Genomic DNA, 18,127 nt, shown 5'->3' with positions numbered 1-18,127 from the left:
ACAGATAAGTCCCCGGGGCCTGACGGGAGTATTCCCCAGGCTGCTCCATGAGGCAAGGGAAGAGATTGCTGAGCCCCTGGCTTGGATTGTTATGTCCTAGTTGTCCACGGGAATGGTACCGGAGGATTGGAGAGAGGCGAATGTTGTCCCTTCGTTCAAAAAAGGTAGTAGGGATAGTCCGGGTAATTATAGACCAGTGAGCCTTATGTCTGTAGTGGGAAAGCTGTTGGAAAAGATTCTTAGAGATAGGATCTATGGGCATTTAGAGAATCAGGGTCTGATCAGGGACAGTCAGCATGGCTTTGTGAAGGGAAGATCGTGTCTAACAAGCCTGATAGGGCTCTTTGAGGAGGTGACCAGGCATATAGATGAGGATAGTGCAGTGGATGTGATCTATATGGATTTTAGTAAGGCATTTGACAAGGTTCCACATGGTAGGCTTATTCAGAAAGTTAGAAGGCATGGGATCCAGGGAAGTTTGGCCAGGTGGATTCAGAATTGGCTTGCCTGCAGAAAGCAGAGGGTCGTGGTGGAGGGAGAACCTTCAGATTGGAGGATTGTGACTAGTGGTGTCCCACAAGGATCTGTTTTAGGATCCCTACTTTTCGTGATTTTTATTAACGACCTGGATGTGGGGGTATAGGGGTGGGTTGGCAAGTTTGCAGATGACACATAGGTTGGCGGTGTTGTAGATAGTGTAGAGGATTGTCAAAGATTGCAGGGAGACATTGATAGGATGCAGAAGTGGGCTGAGAAGTGGCAGATGGAGTTCAAACCGGAGAAGTGTGAGGTGGTACACTTTGGAAGGACAAACTCCAAGGCAGAGTACAAAGTAAGTGGCAAGATACTTGGTAGTGTGGAAGAGCAGAGGGATCTGGGGGTACATGTCCACAGATCCCTGAAAGTTGCCTCACAGGTGGATAGGGTAGTTAAGAAAGCTTATGGGGTGCTAGCTTTCATAAGTCGAGGGATAGAGTTTAAGAGTCGCGATGTAATGATGCAGCTCTATAAAACTCTGGTTAGGCCACAATTGGAGTACTGTGTCCAGTTCTGATCACCTCACTATAGGAAGGATGTGGAAGCATTGGAAAGGGTACAGAGGAGATTTACCAGGAAGCTGCCTGGTTTAGAAAGTATGCATTATGATCAGAGATTAAGGGAGCTAGGGCTTTACTCTTTGGAGAGAAGGAAGATGAGAGGAGACATGATAGAGGTGTACAAGATAATAAGAGGAATGGATAGAGTGGATAGCCAGCGCCTCTTCCCCAGGGCACCACTGCTGAATACAAGAGGACATGGCTTTAAGGTAAGGGGTGGGAAGTTCAAGGGGGATATTAGAGGAAGGTTTCTTAGTCAGAGAGTGGTTGGTGCATGGAATGCACTGCCTGAGTTAGTGGTGGAGGCAGATACACTAGTGAAGTTTAAGAGACTACTAGACAGGTATATGGAGGAATTTAAGGTGGGGGGTTATATGGGAGGCAGGGTTTGATGGTTGGCACAACATTGTGGGCCAAAGGGACTGTAATGTGCTGTACTATTCTATGTTTTATGTTCTAGTGCCTATGATAGAGCAGTCTAAAAACTATCCCAGTGACTGTAATTGTCATTAGAGAAGCTAATAAGATCCCACAAACAATACTTTGAGATGAGCACGTCACCTTCCAAAAATACACGATAATCCATGCTAATTCATGCTATCCCACAATTCAGAGTTGAGTCTCTACTTGTTAAGAATATCTGAAGTCATAAGATCTGACAACATAGTATTTCAGCATCGAGCAAAGATCACCAGGTAGGAAATTCACAAAAGAAATGAGACTGAAATAACTCAGTAGAATTATCATTGCTCAGTCTGTGGCATGTTAACCAATTCATTCAATCCTAGAGGAACTCAGCAGGTCAGGCATCAATGGAAATGAATGAACACTTAATGTTTTGGATTAAGACCCTTCTTCAGGACTGAAAAGGAAGGGGGAAGACACCAGAATAGAATGGTGGGGGGAGGGGAAAGAGGATAGCCAGAGGGTGATAGGTGAAGCCAGGTGAGTAGGAAAGGTAAAGGGCTGGAGAGGAATGAGTCTGATAGGACAGAAGAGTGGACCATAGGAGAAGGGGGGCCAAGGGAGGTGATAGACTGGTGAGAAGAGGTAGGAGGCCAGAGTGGAGGGGGAAAAATGTTTTTACCAGAAAGAAAATTTGATAGTCATGCCACCAGGTTAGAGACTACCCAGATAGAGTATTGGCCTGAGATTGGCCTCATCATAGCACAAGAGGAGGTTATGGACTGACATGTTGGAACAGGAATGGAAATCAGAATTAAAATGTTTGCCCATTGGGAAGTTCCACTTTTGGCGGATGCAGCAGAGATGCTCAATGAAGTGGTCCTCTAATTTACAATAGGTCTCACCAGCGTAGAGGAAGCCGTATCAGGAGCACAGGACACAATAGGTGACCCTAACAGATTTGCAGGTGAAGTGTTGCCTTACCTGGAAGGACTGCTTGGGGCCCTGAAAGGAGATGAAGGAAGAGGTGAAAGGGCAGGTGTAGCAGGGTGAAGTGCTGGGAGGGATGAATGGACAAGAGAATCATGGAGGGAGTGATCCCTAAAGAAAGCAGAGAAAGGGGGAAGGCAAACTTATGTTTGGTGGTGGGATACCTTTGGAGATGGCAAAAAATGTGTAGAATGATGTGTTGGATGTGGAGGCTCACGGGATGGTAGGTAAGGACAAGGGGAACTCTATCACTGTGACGGCGGCGGAAAAATGGGATGGTTCTGGGGATATTCAGGAAATGGTGGAGATGCAAGTGAGGGAAGTTTCAATGGAGGAGGAAGAGAAACCTTGTTCTTTGAAGAAAAAGGGTGCATCTGATGTCCAGGAATGAAAAGCCACATCATAGGAACAGATGCAGCAAAGATGAAGGAACTGAGAAAAGGGAATTGTGTTTTTACAGGAGACAGGGTGGGAAGAGATACAGTCAAGATCCTACAATGAATAAAACAAAGAAGACAAACAACCTGACAGTCCTGAATCAGTGAGAGGCCTGTTCATAAACCAAAGCATAAGAACCAATTCACACTCCACAAATGGAACACTCCTGACAACTACATGGTTTTGTTGCTTAGCAATTATTCAGTAAAATGAAAACGGAGGCTCTTTTCCTTCCAAAACCAACATCAAGTGTTGCCAGGAGAAACTGCTTGGTCTCTGAGCAGATCTGCCAAGATCCAATTCTTTTTGCATGAGCCTTGTGTTTTCTTTCCAATATATAATTGATGTGCTTTCATATAGTTCACATTTTAAACAGCATACTGACACAACATTAACAGACATCATGAAAGGGGGAGAGGGATAAGATATTACTGCATTGGGGTTGAAGGTTTTAAAGGAGGCTAATAAATTGAAAATATTTGAAATCTACAACCAATTGATGCGATGAAATTTCCACTCTCTGCACAGTCTGTAAGTTACCTAGCTGAAATTAGCTTTTGCGGTGTTAACTCTCTTCCTGCTGTGTACATACCATTTCCTTTTCCCCATTAAAATTCCCTCCAAACCGAGCAGCTTCTGCTGCCAAGAGAACAAGCCAACCATGTTGCACTGGCACCCTTGCCTAGCCACCACAAAAAGTAAAATGAAGCTATATATTGCTCTATCATAATTAAAAGCATGGAAAAGGTGTTACACATTCAGTGAGCTTCTTTGTAGTAACGGCTATGATGTGAGTTTTGCACACGGCAGAACGTAACAAGCAGCAATGAGAGGATGGACTACCTGATTTACTTCTTGTGCAAGAGGAGAACATTGGACAGTATGTGCTATTGAAATGGTGATGTACTTTCCAACTCAAAATCATCATTGATTGAAATTGGGTGGTTTGATAGAGAAACGGGGTTGTATAGAACAGAAATAGGCCCTGCAGCCCAACTGATCCATGCAGACTAAGATACCTATCCAAGCTACAGGTATAGAAGCCTGAAGGCACACACTCAGTGAGTCAGGAAGAACCTCTTCCCTTCTGCCATCCAATTTCTACATAGACATTGAACCCATGAATGCTACCTCACTTTTTATGTCTGTTATTTTGCACCTACTTATTTTAACTTAACTATTTAGTAGACTGTACGAATTTAATGTAACTCAGGTTTTATTTAATAGTCATATGTATACTTAATGTAACTCAGTTTTTGTCTATATTTATTTATCATGTGTTTCATTATACTGCTGCCATAAAGTTAAGAAATTTCACAGCATATGCCTGTGATATTAAATCTGATTCTGATTTGCTGGCAGTTGGCCCATACGCTTCTAAACTACTCCTATCAATGTACCTGTCCAACAGCCTTATAAAGGTTGTTATTGTACCTGCCTCAACTACTTATTCCATTATGACATCTCTGGCAGGGTTTGCAGGACATTACTTCCTACAAAGCGAAACCCAACAGCACGAGTGGCAGTGATGCTTCACGACCAGATGAACTCAAAGCTTTCTATGCCCGCTTTGAAAGGGAGAATATAACTGCAGCTGTGAAGATCCCGCTGCACCCGGTGACCTGGCGATCTCTGTCTTGGAGGCCAATGTTAGGCTGTCTTTAAAGGTGGTGAACCCTTGCAAGGTGGAAGGCCCCAACTGAGTACCTGGTAAGGCTCTAAAAACTTGGGCCAACCAACCGGCGGGAGTATTCAGGCACATTTTCAATCTCTCACTGCTATGGGCAGAAGTTGCTTCAATAAAGCAAAAATTATATCAGTGTCTAAAAAGAATCATGTGGGCTGCCTTAATGTAGCACTCACATCTACAGTGATGAAATGCCTTGAGAGGTTGGTCATGACTAGACCGAACTCCTGCTTCAGCAAGGATTTCGACTCACTGCAATGTGCCTATAGCCACAATAGGTCAATGGCAGATGCAATCTCAGTGGCTCTTCACATGACCTTAGACCACCTGGACGACACAAACACCTATGTCAGGATGCTGTTCATCGACTATAGCTCAGCATTTAACACCATCATTCTCACAATCCTGATTGAGAAGTTACAGAACCTAGGCCTCAGTAACTCCCTCTGCAATTGGATCCTCGACTTCTTAACCGGAAAACCAGAATCTGTGCGGATTGGTGATAATATCTCCTCCTCGTTGACGATCAACACTGGGGCACCTCAGGGGTGTGTGCTTAGCCCACTGCTCTACTCTCTATATACCCATGACTGAGTGGCTAGGCACCTGTAAATTTACTGATGATACAACCATTGTTGGTAGAATCTCAGATGTGGAGAAAGTAAATTTTCAACTTTTTTGTAAAATCCTAGGGAATAACCATCAAGTCCAGGAGAATCTTTTGAGAAGGGTAATTTACCTCCTTTTTTATGAAGCTTTTGTTTCCTTAATTCTTAAGAAAGATAAAGATCCTACTGAATGTTCATCATATAGACCTATTTCGTTATTAAATGCGGACACAAAAATTCTTTCTAAGATAATGGCTAATCATTTGGAAAACATTTTAACTAAAATCATCTCTACGGATCAAACAGGCTTTATTAAAGGCTGTTACTCTTTCTCCAATGTTCGGAGATCGATGAACATTATATACTCAACACTATCCAAGATACTCCAATGTGTTATTTCTCTTGACGCAGAAAAGGCATTTGATAGAGTTGAATAGACAGATCTGTTTAATGTATTAGAAAAATTTGGCTTTGGTAATAATTTTAGTTAGGTGGATTCAAATGATCTATAAAAATCCTATCGCTACTAATAATTTCAGGTCTCCTTTTTTTTCACTCTCATGAGGTACTAGACAGGGATGTCCATTAAGTCCTTTATTATTTAATCTTGTACTGCAGCCTTTGGCTATAACACTCCGTGAAGCTCAAATATTCATGGTATCTCTAAACTGGACCACACATAAGATTTCTCTTTACGCAGATGATCTTTCGGTTTATATTTCGAACCCTGAAGAATCTATTCCTAATCTTTTGGAAATATTAAATGATTCTGGAAAATTTTCAGGATATAAACTTAACTTAAATAAAAGTGAATTGTTCCCATTAAATGCTCCTGTTTTTATATATAACGATATACCATTAAGAATTGTGAATTCTTTTAAATATTTAGGTATTATCATTACTAAAAAATATAAAGATCTTTATAAAGCTATTGTGGTTCCTTTAATGGACTCCATGAAACAATTATTTTCTGGATGGAACCCACTTACACTTTCTTTAATAGGTCGTATTCATGCCGTGAAAATGATGATTTTACCTAGATTTTTATATAGTTTTCAAAATATACCTATCTTTTTAACTAAAAATTTTTTTGATCAAATGTATTCTATTATTTCGTCCTTTATTTGGAATAATAAAAAACCAAGAATTACTAAGTATCATTTACAAAAATCTAAAAAAGACGGTGGATTTGCACTAGCTAATTTAAGATTGTATTATTGGGCTGTTAATATTCGACAATTATGTTTTTGGCTATATTGGCTCGATAAGAGCCAAAAACCAGCTTGGATTGATTTGGAATTAAAAGCTATCAAACAATTTCATTTAACCTCATTATTAGGAACTCCATTACCTTTGCAACTTGCTAAAATTCCAAATTTAAATTTCTACCTTGTTATTAAACAGTCCTCATGGATTTGGTTTCAGTTTCACAACTCTTTTAATTTTGAACAATTTAAATTGTCTAGCTCTTTATATTGAAATTTTCTATTTAAACCTTCAATAACCGATCCCATTTTTCTCTTATGGAGAAATAACGGGATCTGTTCTTTTGCAGATTTATCTTGTGATTGTCGATTGATGACTTTTGAAGAGTTAATTAGCAAATATTCTCTCTCTCAGACACACTTACTGCAATATTTTCAGGTTAGACACTTTTTACAAAAATACTTGTCTAAGTTTCCATATATGCAAGAATCTGATTTGTTGGATACTATTTTGAATATAAATCCTTTAGTGAGAGGTTCCATTGGTAGAATTTATAATTTATTTTTACTACAAAAAGATAACCTCTCACTAAGGGTTAAACAAGATTGGGAGAGAGAACTTAATATGACCTTTGTTAATGCAGATTGGTTGCGAGTTTTGAAAATGGTCAATTCTTCTTCAATATGTGCCAATCACTGTTTAATTCAATTTAAAATTATTCTCCGTTATTATTTAACAAAGAAGAGACTACCCAAAATATTTCCTAACATGTTTCGTCTTCAGACCAACATGTAATTGTATTTATTACATTGTTGGCAAGAAGGGCTATTTTATTGAAATGGAAAGATACCTCTGTCCCTTCATTAATTCAATGGTTTTCTCAAGTAATGTTATGTCTTAGCTTGGAAAAAATTAGAAGTAGAACGTTTGATCCTCGATTCAATTTTGGGAGAAGATTGGGCTCTTTTGCCAAATATTATCATTTAATTTGAATTAATTTATATGGTTTCTTTCCAATCTTATTTTATATAAACGTGAATTGGCAGTTGATGATTTTTCTTCTTTATATATATATAACTGTAAGACTGTAAGATTGCTCTCTGGGAGTTGGTTCCTAATGTTTTTTTCTTTTTTCTTCTTTTTTCTTTTTCTTTCTCTTGTAGTTAGTGTTTTTTTTCTTTTAGTTAGTTGGGGTTCTCTTTTTTCCTTCTTTTCTTTATAAATTTTTCTTTTCATTATCATATGTTATTCTTTTTTGATAAGTTTTTTTTCACATACCAATCTTCACTGAAGGATCAGAAGTGGAGAGAGTGAGCAGTTTCAAGTTCCTGGGTGTCAAGATCTCTGAGGACCTAACCTGGTCCCAACGTATCGATGCAGCTGTGAAAAAGGCAAGACAGTGAATGTACAGACTGGTGCTGGATACCAAGAGAGAGGATTTGTAGAATGCTTATGAGATGGCATTTTAGGGAAGCATGTGGTTGAGCAGTTGATCCCATTAGAGGAAAGACATTTCTGGACTGCTTGTGTAATGAGGCGGATTGATTAGGGAGCTTGAGGTAAAGAAACCCTTAGGAGACAGTGATCATAATATGATAGAATTCACCTTGTAGTTTGGGAAGAAGAAGATAAAGTCACGTGTAACACATAAAGTGAATTACAGAGGCATGAGAGAGGAACAGGCCAAAATTGATTGGAAGGACACCAGCAGGGATGATGGCAGAACAGCAATGGCTGGAGATTTTGGGGGCAATTTGGATGGCACTGGATAGATGCTTCCCAAAGATGAAGAAGTGTTCTAAAGGGAGGATGAGGCAACCGTTGCTGATACGGGAAGTCAAATGCAGCATAAAGCAAAAGAGAGGGCATATCATAGAGCAAAAATTAGTGGGACGTTAGAGGATTGGAAAGCTTTTAAAAACCAACAGAAGTCAGCTAAAAAAGACATAAGGAAAGAAAAGATGAAATATTAATGTAAGCTGGTCAATAATATAAAAGAGGATACAAAAAGCTTTTTCAGATATATAAAGAGTGAGGGTGGATATCGGACTGCTGGAGAATGACACTGGAGAGGCAGTATTGGGAGGGACAAAGAAGTTGCAGATGAACTTAATAATTATTTTTGCATCAATCTTCTCTGTGGAAGACCATAAAAATATGCCAGAAATTCAAGGGTGTCAAGGGCAGAAGTGAGTGTAGTTGCTATTACTAAGGAGAAAGTGCTTGGGAAGTTGAAATGTCTAAAGGTAAATAAATCATCTGGACCAGATGGACTACACCCCAGGTTTCTGAGAGAGGTACCTGAAGAGATTGTGGAGGCATTAGTAATGATCTTTTAAGAATCACTAGATTCTGGAATAGTCTCTGAGGACTGGAAAATTGCAAATGTCACTTCATGCTTTAAGAAGGGAGGGAGGTAGAAGAAAGGAAATTATAAGCCAGTTGGCCCGACTTCAATGGTTGAGAAGAAGTTGGAGTTCATTATTAAAGATGAGATTTCGAGGTACTTGGAAGTACCTTATAAAAGTCATCATGATTTCCTCAAGGGGAAGTCTTGCCTGACTAATCTGTTGGAATTCTTTGAAGAAATAACAGGCAGATTGGACAAAAGAGATTCAATGGGTGTTGTTACTCGGATTTTCAGAAGGCCTTTGACATGGTTAGTTAGATTAAATTAGATTAGATTCAACTTTATTGTCATTGTGCCGAGTACAGATACAAAGCCAATGAAATGCATTTAGCATCTGACCAGAAATGCAAAGAATGGTGTTATTTACAAAATAACTGCAAATTAAAAAAGTGCTACAGCACACAAATATAAAAGTACTGAGACAGTACAATACGGATGCAATACTGCTTAGTGCTGTGATGAGACGTTTAGCAGTGTCACAGCCTCAGGGAAGAAGCTCTTCCTGTGCCTGCAGGTGCAGGAGTGGAGGCTCCTGTAGCGCCTACCAGATGGGAGGAGAGTAAAAAGTCCATGGTTAGGGTGAGCTGCATCCCTGATAATGCTTTTCACCCTGCCCAGGCAGTGTTTATGGTAGATGTTCTCCATGGTGGGCAATTGGGTGCCGATAATCCGCTGGGCAATTTTCACCACACGCTGGAGTGCTTTGCGGTCTGATACAGAACAATTGCCATACCACACTGAGATGCAGTTGGTGAGTATGCTCTCAATGGTACAGCGGTAAAAGTCCGTCAGTATCCTGGGACAGAGGTGAGCTTTCCTCATGCTCCGCAGGAAATAAAGATGCTGTTGCATCTTTTTGATCAGGATGGAGGAGTTCAGAAACCAGGTGAGGTCCTCAGAAACGTGGACACCAAGGAATTTGAAGCTGATACACGCTCCACTACAGTTCCGTTGATGTTAATGGGGACGTGAGTTGACTCCTGGCGTGCCTAACGTCCACAATGACCTCTTTGGTCTTCTGGGTGTTAAGGGCCAGATTGTTGTCCGCACACCATGCAGCCAGGTGCTGGACCTCGTCCCTGTAGGCCGTCTCATCATCCCCTCTGATCAGACCAACCACAGTGGTGTCGTCTGCAAACTTATTATGGAGTTAGAACCATGTACAAGAACGCAGTCATAGGTGAAAAGGGAGTACAGAAGAGGGCTCAGCACGCCGGTGTTCAGGGTGAGAGTGGAGGAGAAGAGGTTGTCTAACTTAACTGATTGGGGTCTGTTAGTCAGAAAGTCTAAGGTGCCATACATAAGGCAACTTAACAAGATAAGAGCCCATGGTAGTACAGGAAAAGTACTAATATGCTTAGTAGATTCATTGATTGACAGGAGGCAAAGAGTGGGAATAAAGGGAGCCTATCCTGTTTGTCTGCCAGTGACCAGTGGTGTTCCACAGGGGGTCAGTTTTGAGATTGCTTCTTTTCACATTATAAGTCAGTGCTTTGGATGATGGAATTGGTGGCTCTTTGGCCAAGTTTGCAGATGATACAAAGATTGGGGATGATCAAGTAGTGTTAAATAAACAGGGAGTCTGCAGAAGGACTTAGGCAGATTGGGATAGTGAACAAAGAAGTGCCAGATGTCGTACAATGTAGGGAAGTGTGTGGTCTTGCACTTTGGAAGAAGTAATAAAGGCATGGACTATTTTCTAAATGGAGAGAAAATTTAAAAATCAGATGTGCAAAGGGACATGGGAGTCCTGTGCAAGATTCCTTAAAAGTTAACTTGCAGGTTGAGTTGATAGTAAGAAAAGCAAATGCAATATTACCATCCATTTTGAGAGGTCTTGAATAAAAAAGCAAGGATGTAATACTGGACCTTTGTAAGGCATTGGTCAGACTGCACTTGGAGTATTGTGAGCAGTTTTAGGCTCCTTATCTCAAAAAGGATGTGCTGGCATTAGAGAGTTTCAGAGGAGGTTCACGAGAATGATTCCCAGAATGAAAGGTTAACATCTGAGGAGCGTTTGATGGCTCTTGGCCTGTACTCACTGAAGTTTAGATGAATGGGTGGGGATCTCATTGAAGCCTATTGAATAATGAATGAACTAGATAGAGTGAATGTGGGGAGAATGTTTACTATAGTGGGTAAATCTCGGACCAAAGGGCACAGCCTCAGAATAGAGGGTCGTCCATTGAGAACAGATATGAGGAGGAATTTCTTCAGCCTGTGGGTAGTAAATCTGTGGAATTTGTTGCTACAGATGGCTGTGGAGGCTAAGTTATTGAATATATTTAAAGCAGATGTTAATAGGTTCTAGATTAGCCCAGGCATCAAAAGCTATGGGGTGAAGGCAGGAGAATGGGATTGAGAGCAAGTATTATTGCTGTATTATTGCTGTATGGAGTGGCAGGACAGACTTGATGGGCCGAATGACCTAATTCTGCTGCTACGTCTTATGGTCTTATATGTTGGAAATGGACCAGGACTGGTGCAATGTTACATTAATTCCAGGTATGATTTTACTTTCCAAAGAAGTTAAAGAGGATGAATAATGGGTAGGATTCCAAAGCTTTCTGTACCCTGTGCCAGGTGTGGTTGATTTAAAGAACCATGAAAATTCTAAGGCACAACAGCCAAAGTCATGCAATAAAATACAAGATTTTAAATCTTCAGTCTCATCCTTTTGAACATATTTGGCATCGGGGTAAATATTGAGTGGCTTTACTTCATAATACACCTTCAAGTACAGCTCCTCCAAAGCTGAGCTGGTCTAAATTGATTTTACATGAAGTACATGAAGCTGAAAGTACTTCCTTTTTAAAAGACTTACATTTTTATATTCTGCCGTACAGAACCTCAGATTGTCACCATATGCTTCTTAATAACAAGCTCATATAAGTCACAGGAGACACAAAGAGAAGCCTTGTTCAAAGAGGACAGTTTTATGAGATCCTTAGAGGAGTGAGAGTTGGGGAGATTTGAGAAGGTGTTTTTTTTGAGTTTTGGCCTTGGCAACTGAAGATACAGCCATTTTAAGTACAGTAGGTATTGGAGATATTCACTCAGAATTGACAAGGCCATGCGCTTAGTTCCCTGCTCTAATTGCTTTACACTTATGACAGGGTGGCTCAGCACAGCTCCAATGCCACATTCAAGTTTGCTGATGACACCACTGTCATTGGCTGAATCAAAGGTGGTGATGAATCAGCATTTAGGAGGGAGACTGAAGATCTGGCTGATTGATCATAATAACAACCTCTTACTCAATGTCAGCAACACCAAGGAGCTGATTGTTGACTTCAGGAGGATGAAGCCTGAGGTACATCAGCCAAGCCTCATTGGAAGATCAGAAGTGGACTGGGTCAACAACTTTAAATTCCTCAGTGTTATTATTTTGGAGGACCTTTCCAGGGCCCAGCACACAAGTGCAATTCCAAAGAAATCACGGCAGTGCCTCTACTTCCTTGGGAGTTTGCAAAGATTCAGCATGACATCTAAAACTTCAACAAACTTCTATAGATGAGTGGTGGAACAATATATTGCATCACAGCTTGGTATAGAAACGCCAATGCCCTTGAACGGAAAATACTGCAAAAAGTAGTAGATATGGCCTAGGCCATCAGGGGTAAAGCCCTCCCCTCCATTGAGCATATCTACAAGGAACAAAGTCGCAGGAAAACAGCATCCTTCAACATAGAGCCCCTCCATCCAGGACATGCTCTCTTCTCACTGCTACCATCAGGAAGGAGGTACAGGAGCCTCAGGACTCACACCATCAGGTTTGGGAACAATTACTACCCCCCAACCATCAGGTTCTTGAACGGAAAGGAATAATTTCATTCAATTTCATTTGCCCCATCACTGAAATGCTCCCACAACCTATAGACTCATTTTCAAGGACTCTTCCTCTCATGTTCTCAAAACTTATTGCTTATTTATTTATTATTATTATTATTATTATTACTATATCTTTCTTTTGTTATTTACACAGTTTGTTGTCTTTTGCAGACTGGCTGAATGCCCAAGTTGGTACAGTCTTTCAATGATTCTATTATGGAATAACGAGTATGTCCACAAAATCATTCTCTGGGTTGTATATGGTGATATATATGTACCTGGATAATAAATTCACTTTGAACTTTGATTACTCAGGCAAATTTTTAAGGCTGAATCAGCTACAGTTAAGAGAGGAGCAAACCGAGGTGTTGCAGAGTTTGAAGAAAAAGATGCAATAGCACGGATCAGGAAATTGCTGCCTCAAAATTCCAGCAAGCTGGATTCTATCTAATCACCAGTGCAGTCTGCATGGAGTTTACACGTTCTCTCTTTGAGTGCATGTGTTTCTCATCGAAACCTATCGAACATTGAATAGCCTAGATAGAGTGGATGTGGAGAGATGTTTCCTGTAGTGGGAGAGTCTAGGACCAGAGGCACAGCCACAGAAAAGAAGGACGTCCCTTTAGAACAGAGTTGAGGAGGCATTTCTCTCATCAGAATGTGGTGAATATATGGAAATCTTTATTACAGATCGCTGTGGAGGCTAAGTAAGCAGAGGTAGATAGGTTCTTGATTTAGTGTGTCAAAAGTTATGGGGAGAAGGCAGGAGAATGAAATTGAGAGGGATAATAAATCAGCCATGATGGATGACGTTTAATATCTGGGAGGAGTTGTTATTATTATTGTCACATGTATCATGTATTCTGAAGTTACGTGAATATAGCAGCTATTAATTCAAGCAAGAAGCAACCTCCAGTTTGCATAGTAAGTTGCAAGCAGTAAATTGAAATTCAAAGCACATAAGCTAAGAGATACGATGTGCAAAATGGAGATATTTGCATATGCATTAGCCAAATTTAAAGAAAATGGGGTTGTGTTAATTGTCATGCATCGACTATGGGTTTAAGGAATTTGCATCATTATAAATGTAAATAAATCCAGGGAAGTGTCCCAGATGAGGTATTTGAACATTCAGAGGTGCCTCCCACTGTAGATATGTAATTCAAGGGAAACATTGAGGTAAATGATGTCAATGTAACTATTACACTATCTTGAATCATCTGCTGTCACCATTGACCTTAAAGGCATAACATTGTGGTTTTACTTTGAGATTGTGAGTCTCTACCAAGAGTGTCTTCATAAAAACAGCTGCTTGTTGTGCTGAATAAAGACCTCTATATCACTAGCTTTAGTGTCTCTCCAGTGATTTTGATCACAGTCACAACACCTTGGTACAGTGAAAAAGCTTAGTTTGGCAAGCCCTCTATATAGATAATTTGAAAAGATAAGAAAGTTGAGGTAGTATAAGGGAAATCAGATTTATTATGGTGCAAAATTTGTTGTTTTGCAGCAGTAGTTTTGTGCAAAGGCATAAAAAATTATAAAAGTACAAAAATAAATAAATAAATCAAAAAAGATATAATGAGGTAATGTTCATGGGTTCATGGACTATTCAGAAATATGATGCTTAGGGAAAGAAGCTGTTCATAAATCATTAATTGGGGTTCTTGAGTCTCCTTTACCTCCTCCCTGACGTTAATAGCGAGGGTCCTTGATGATGAATGCAGCCATTTGGAAGCATCACATCCTGCAGATGCCCTTGATGTGAGGGAGGATTGTGCCTGTGATGAAGCTAACTGAGTCCAAAATCCTCTGCTGCCTCTCCGTCGGAATATTCTCCACCATACACCTACAGAAATGTGTAAGAATATTTGATGACGTACCAAATTTCATCAAATACTGAAGGAACTAAAACCAATGATGTGCCTTCTTCATGATTTTATAAGACCATAAGATATAGGAGCAGAATTAGGCCATTTGGCCCATTGAGTTTGTTTCACCACTTCATCATGGTTGATCCAATTTTCCTCTCAGCCCCAATCTCCTGCCTTCCTCCTGTATCTCTTCATGTCCTGACGAATAAAGAATCTATCAGCCTCTGCCTTTTGCTCATTTCTTTCTCAACTCCTGCTAAAACATTGTTTACATTGTTTACATTTACATTTACATCATTTATTATTACACTGTAATTTGTCCTTTACTGTGCCTATTGTCCTATTTATTAATTATTGTACTGTCCTGCACTGTTTTGTGCACTTTATGTAGTCCCGTGTAGGCCTGAAGTCTAATGTGGTTTTGTGTTGTTTCATGTAGCACCATGGTCCTGGAAGATTGTTGTTTCATTTTTACTGTGTACTATACCAGCAGTTATGGTTGAAATGACAATAAAAGCGACTTGACTTGACTTGAAATATATGTAAATATTTGGCCTCCACAGCTGCCTATGGTAAAGGATTCCACAGATTCACCACTCTTTGGCTAAGGAAATTCCTCCTCATCTACATTCTTAAAAAGACGCTCCTCTATTCTGAGGCTGTGTCCTCTGGTCTTCAACTCTCCCATCATAGGAAACATCGTCTCTACATCAACTATATCAACGCCTTTCACAATCTGATAGGTTTCAATGATGTCACACCCCTCAGTCTTCTGAATTCTAGTGAATACAGGCCCAGAGTTATCAAACGTTTTTCATATGACGAGCCATTTAGTCCTGGAATCATTTTTGTGAACCTCCTTTGAACCCTCTCCAGTTTCAGCACATCCTTTCCAAGATCAGGGGCTCAAAACTCCTCACAAGTGCTCACCAGTGCTTTATAAAGTCTCAACATTACATCCTTGTTTTTATATTCTAGTCTTCTTGAAATTAATATCACATTTGCCTTCCTCACCACGGACTCCAAATGCAAATTAACCTTGAGGGAATCCTGCACAAGGACTTCCAAGTCTCTTTGTGCCTCAGGTTTTTGTATTTTCTCTCTATTTATAAAATAGTCAACTATTCCATTTCTCGAACCAATGTGCACAGCCAAACACTTTCTGACATTGTATTTCATCTGCCATTTCTTTGCCCATTGTCCTAATCTGTTTAAGTCCTTCAGTAGCCTCCCTATTTCCTCAAAACTACCTGCCCCTCCAGTTATCTTCATATATCTACAAACTTTGCAAAAAAGCCATCAATTCCATCATCCAAATCATTGACATATAATGTAAAAAGAACCGGTCCCAACACAGACCCCTGTGAACACCACTGGTCACCGGCAGCCAGTCAGAAAAGACTCCCCTTATTCCCATTCTTTACCTCCTGCTAATCAGCCACTGCTTTATACATGCTAGAACCTTTCCTGTAATACCATGGACTCATATTTTGTCAAGCAGCCTCCTGTGTGGCACCTTGTCAAAGGCCTTCTGAAAATCCAAGAATACAACATCAATGGATTCTCCTTTGTCTTTCCTGCTTGTCACTTTTTCAAAGAATTCCAATAGATTTGTTCAAGCAAGATTCTCCCCTGAAGAAACCATAATGATTAAGGCTTATTTTATCATATGCCTCCAAGTACTCTTAATAATCGACTTCAACCTCTTCCCACCCACTGAGGTCAGACTAACTGGCCTATAGTTTCCTTTCTTCTGCCTCTCTCCTTTCTTGAAGAGTGGAGTGACATTTGCAATTTTCCAATCTTACGGAATGATTCCAGAATCTAGTGATTCTTGAAAGATCATTACCTCTTTCAGGACCCTGGGGTGTACACCATCTGGTTTAGGTGACTTATCTAACTTCAGACCTGCCAGTTTCCCAAGAACCTTTTCTCTAGCAATGGTAACTTCACACACGTCATGACCCTTGACACCTCAAACTTCCACCATACTGTATGTGTCTTCCACAGTGAACTTTATCAATGTGTTGGCTCAGGATAGATTCTCTGAGATGTTGACACCCAGGAAGTTGAAGCTGCTCAACAATAACAGAATGCAGGATATAGTGTTATATTCACAGTAACTGAGAAAGTGCAGTGGAGGCAAACAATGCAAGGCCATAACCAGGAATATTGTAAGGTCAAGAGCTCATCTTTCCACTGTCAAAACATTTGAATGGACCTCATGAGCTCCAGTCAAATGTTTTAACAATGGATAGATGCTGAGCTTCAGCCTGTTAGTGCACGTTTACAAGTTTTTGCATCCCCTACTCAAGTGGAATCTGTGCAAAATAAAACATAGGAATAGCACAGGATTCAAGTAAATGGGTGCTTGAGAGTACTGACATGGATTGAAAATTGGCTGGCTGACAGAAAACAAAGAGTTGTGATTAACGGGTCCCTTTCGGAATGGCAGGCAGTGACCAGTGGGGTACCGCAGGGTTCAGTGCTGGGACCACAGCTGTTTATAATATATATTAATGATTTAGATGAGGGAATTAAAAGTAACATTAGCAGATTTGCCGATTACACAAAGCTGGGTGGCAGTGTGAAATGTGAGGAGGATGTTATGAGAATGCAGGGTGACTTGGACAGGCTGGGTGAGTGGGCAGATGCAGTTTAATGTGGATAAATGTGAGGTTATCCACTTTGGTGGTAAGAACGGGAAGGCAGATTATTATTTAAGTGGAGTCAAGTTAGGAAAAGGGGAAGCACAACGAGATCTAGGTGTTCTTGTACATCAGTCACTGAAAGCAAGCATGCAAGTACAGCAGGCAGTGAAGAAAGCTAATGGCATGCTGGCCTTCATAACAAGGGGAATTGAGTATAAGAGCAAAGAGGTCCTTCTGCAGCTGTACAGGGCCCTGGTGAGACCACACCTGGAGTACTGTGTGCAGTTTTGGTCTCCAAATTTGAGGAAGGACATTCTTGCTATTGAGGGAGTGCAGCGTAGGTTCACAAGGTTAATTCCCGGGATGGCGGGACTGCCGTATGTCGAAAGATTGGAGCGACTGGGCTTGTATACACTGGAATTTAGAAGGCTGAGAGGGGATCTTATTGAAACATATAAGATTATTAGGGGATTGGACACGCTGCAGGTAGGAAGCATATTCCCACTGATGGGTGAGTCCAGAACCAGAGGCCACAGTTTAAGAATTATGGGTAGGCCATTTAGAACAGAGTTGAGGAAAAATTTTTTCACCCAGAGAGTGGTGGATATATGGAATGCTCTGCCCCAGAAGGCAGTGGAGGCCAAGTCTCTGGATGCTTTCAAAAAAGAGATGGATAGAGCTCTTAAAGATAGCAGAATCAAAGGTTATGGGGATAAGGCAGGAACTGGATACTGATTGTGGATGATCAGCCATGATCACAGTGAAGGGCGGTGCTGGCTCGAAGGGCCGAATGACCTACTCCTGCACCTATTATCTCTTGTCTATTGTTGAAGTGGACCTAGTGAATGAAGATTTGTTTCCACGTGAACAACACAGGACTGCTAAGTGCACCGCCAGCAAAGTTTTAAATAGCAGCTTTACAAAAGTGAC

Source organism: Mobula birostris, chromosome 6, assembly GCF_030028105.1.
Source record: "Mobula birostris isolate sMobBir1 chromosome 6, sMobBir1.hap1, whole genome shotgun sequence".
NCBI classification, from domain to species: domain Eukaryota; kingdom Metazoa; phylum Chordata; class Chondrichthyes; order Myliobatiformes; family Myliobatidae; genus Mobula; species Mobula birostris.
Note: the sequence above shows the minus strand (reverse complement) of the source record.